General features: G+C 44.8%; 1 long non-coding RNA gene across 1 annotated transcript; it reads right to left on the bottom strand.

The window, feature by feature from the left end:
* Positions 1–234: 234 nt before the first annotated feature.
* LOC118941395 lies at positions 235–2,984 on the bottom strand. The gene is made up of 3 exons (XR_005037616.1): positions 2,835–2,984; positions 2,569–2,670; positions 235–408 (listed from the first exon to the last, which is right to left on the bottom strand). It is a non-coding gene; the product is annotated as an uncharacterized LOC118941395 (long non-coding RNA).
* Between the last annotated feature and the right edge of the window lie 823 nt (positions 2,985–3,807).

Here is a 3,807-nt window from a genome sequence, read left to right as displayed (position 1 = left end):
TTCAAACTTCTGCCAGCCTTCAGGGCATATTTGTTCTACAAAATGAAACATTAATTTCCTTCAACTGATCACCCTGGATACTTAATGAAAGAATAAAGACAAATGATCAGGTGTGTGTTTTTACTGATAATTGATGACTGTAGTTTTACTCACTGAGATTGGTCAGCCTCATTTTAAGAAACGCTTTCTCAGTCTGTAGCTGGTCTCTCTCATTCGTCAGGTTGTTGTATCTGGTCTGTAGCTGGTCTTTTTCTTTAGTCAGGTTATTGTATTTGGTCTCCAGCTGGTATCTCTCTTTAGTCAGGTTATTGTAACTGGTCTGTAGCTGGTATCTCTCTTTAGTCAGATTATTGTAACTGGTCTGTAGCTGGTCTCTCTCTGCAGATGAGTTCTTTGAGACGTTGCTGTCTGCAACAACAATAAAGAAGAAACTGCTAACTAAAATATATCACATCAGAACTACTAAAGCTGAATTATAAGAACTACATATACACTGAACCAAAATATAAACGCTACATGTAAGGTGTTGGTCACATGTACGTTCATACGCTCTAAAATTAAGTGCACAAATGTGTTAACATTCCTGTTAGTGAGCATGATCATTATACAGATGTACCTTGTGCTCGGGACAATAAAAAGTCACTTTAAAATGTGCAGTTTTTTTTGTCCCACACAATGCCACAGATGTCTCAAGTTTTGAGGGTGCATGCAACTGGCATGCAAACTGCAGGAATGTCCACCAGAGCTGAATGTTCAATCCTCTAACATAAGCTAACTCTAATGTCGTTTAAGAGAATTTAGCAGCCCAGGATCTCCACATCAGGCTTATTCACCTGTTGGATCGTCTGAGGGAGGGTGCTGAGGAGCATTTCTGTATGTAATAAAGCCCTTTTGGAATCTGGCTGCCAAGTTTATGCGCAGACCAGCTGGCTGGTGTGTTTACGGACATATTCAATCAATCCGTATCCCAGTCTGCTGTTCCCACATGCTTCAGGAGGGCCACCCTTGTCCCTGTTCCCAAGAAAGCTTTGGTAACTGAGCTAAACGTCTACGATGACTTCCGTCATCATGAAATGCTTTGAGAGACTAGTCAAGGACCATATCACCTCCACCCTACCTGACACCCTAGACCGACACCAATTTGCTTACCGCCCAAATAGGTCCACAGACGATGCAATCTCAACCACACTGCACACTGCCCTAACCCATCTGGACAAGAGGAATACCTATGTGAGAATGCTGTTCATCGACTACAGCTCAGCATTTAACACCATAGTACTCTCCAAACTCGTCATCAAGCTCAAGACCCTGGGTCACAACCCCGCCCTGTGCAACTGGGTACTGGACTTCCTGACGGACCACCCCCAGGTGGTGAGGGTAGGTAACAACATCTCCACCCCGCTGATCCTCAACACTGGGGCCCCACAAGGGTGCGTTCTGAGCCCTCTCCTGTACTCCCTGTTCACCCACGACTGCGTGGCCATGCACGCCTCCAACTCAATCATCAAGTTTGCGGACGACACTACAGTGGTAGGCTTGATTACCAACAACGAGGGAGGAGGTGAGGGACCTTCCGAGGTCCCTGTGGTGTCAGGAAAATAACCTCACACTCAACGTCAACAAATCAAAGGAGACAATTGTGGACTTCAGGAAACAGCAGAGGGAGCACCCCCCTATCCACATCGATGGGACAGTAGTGGAGAGGGTAGTAAGTTTTAAGTTCCTCGGCGTACACATCACGGACAAACTGAATTGGTCCACCCACACAGACAGCGTCGTGAAGAATGCGCAGCAGCGCCTCTTCAACCTCAGGAGGCTGAAGAAATTTGGCTTGTCACCAAAAGCACTCACAAACTTCTACAGATGCACAATCAAGAGCATCCTGTTGGGCTGTATCACCGCCTGGTACGGCAACTGCTCCGCCCACAACCGTAAGGCTCTCCAGAGGGTAGTGAGGTCTGCACAACGCATAACCGGGGGCAAACTACCTGCCCTCCAGGACACCTACACCACCCGATGTCACAGGAAGGCCATACAGATCATCAAGGACAACAACCACCCGACGGCCTGTTCACACCGCTATCATCCAGAAGGCGAGGTCAGTACAGGTGCATCAAAGCTGGGACCGAGAGACTGAAAAACAGCTTCTATCTCAAGGCTATCAGACTGTTAAACAGCCACCACTAACATTGACTCAACTCCAGCCACTTTAATAATGGGAATCGATGGAAATTGATGGAAAATATATCACTAGCCACTTTAAACAATGCTACTTAATATAATGGTTACATACCCTACATTACTCATCTCATATGTATATGCTGTACTCGATACCATCTACTGCATCTTGCCTATGCCGTTCGATTTGATTTGATTTAATCTGAAGTGGGTGGACCTATGCCCTTCAAGGCCTACCCATGGCTGATCCTCTGCCAGTCATGTGACATCCATAGATTAGGGCCTAATTTATTTATTTCAATTGATTTACATGAACTGTAACTCAGTAAAATCTTAGAAATGTTTGCATGTTGCATTTTGTTGTTTAGTGTAGATATACTGTAGACTTACATTGGACAGACAGGCCTATGATCCCAGCCAGTAGGAGAACACACAGCAGCCCCAGACACACTGCAGCAACTCCAGAGGGTCTCTTCCACCACTGAACATGTACTGAATAACATATTATTAAAGATCTTTGGTAATGTGTTTTACTGTATCATCCAGGATTGGGACAAATAAATCTGTAGTACCACAGGGTAATCTCATGTGTTTAATGTATTGTGTGTGTCATTTATTTGCATTTGTGTGTGAGTGTATGTGTGTGTGTGTGTTACCTGAGTGCTGGTCTCCTGGTCCATTATTAGGAGCAGTGTCTGCTGTCTCTTCTCTCGTGGTGCTGGTCTCACCGTCTCTCAGGGTGTCTGCACTGACGTAGATATCCACAATCCTCTCCTTTATCTCACCTCTGTTAAACTTGACCTTCTTTGTCATATCTGGCACAGCATAGATGGCCTCAGACATCTCCAATAACTTAATGTGCTTTCTGTCTGTACTCAGGTTCTGGTGCTATCGTTGCCCCTCTGTCTGTGTCTGTCTCTGCTCTGGGTCTGTGTCTGTATCTGTCTCTGTCTCTGCTCTGAGTCTGTGTCTGTCTCTGCTCTGAGTCTGTGTCTGTGTCTGTCTCTGCTCTGTGTCTGTGTCTGTCTCTGCTCTGAGTCTGCGACTAACTGTTTATGATGTCATCCTCATAATAAAAGGGAAATGTAGAAAGAGGAAGATAATACAAGTGTAGCATAGTGGTTGAGGTTGGGAGATTTTCTGCACCAGTTTATCTTTATAGATGATTCCTGAGAACAGTGGACTTACTTATCAGGAGAAACTGTATAACTTCATGTTGTGCCTACTATACTGACCTCATGTTGTGTCTAATGTCCTGACCTCATTTTCCGTCTACTGCACGTGCCTCATGTTGCGTCTAATTCACTGAACACATGTTGTGTCTAATGAACTGACCTCATGTTGTGTCTAATGTACTAATCTCATGTTGTGTCTAATGTACTGACCTCATGTTGTGTCTAATGTCCTGACCTCATGTTGTGTCTAATGTCCTGACCTCATGTTGTGTCTAATGTACAGACCTCATGTTGCGTCTAATGAACTGACCTCATGTTGTGTCTAATGTACTAATCTCATGTTGTGTCTAATGTCCTGACCTCATGTTGCGTCTACTGCACTGGCCTCCATGTTGTGTCTAATGTCCTGACCTCATCTTGTGTCTAACGTACTGACCTCATGTTGTGTCTAATG

Source organism: Oncorhynchus mykiss, chromosome 19 (assembly GCF_013265735.2).
Source record: "Oncorhynchus mykiss isolate Arlee chromosome 19, USDA_OmykA_1.1, whole genome shotgun sequence".
Classification (NCBI taxonomy): Eukaryota; Metazoa; Chordata; class Actinopteri; order Salmoniformes; family Salmonidae; genus Oncorhynchus; species Oncorhynchus mykiss.
The sequence above is the reverse complement of the archived record's forward strand: the minus strand, read 5'-3'. Positions and strand labels throughout refer to the sequence as shown.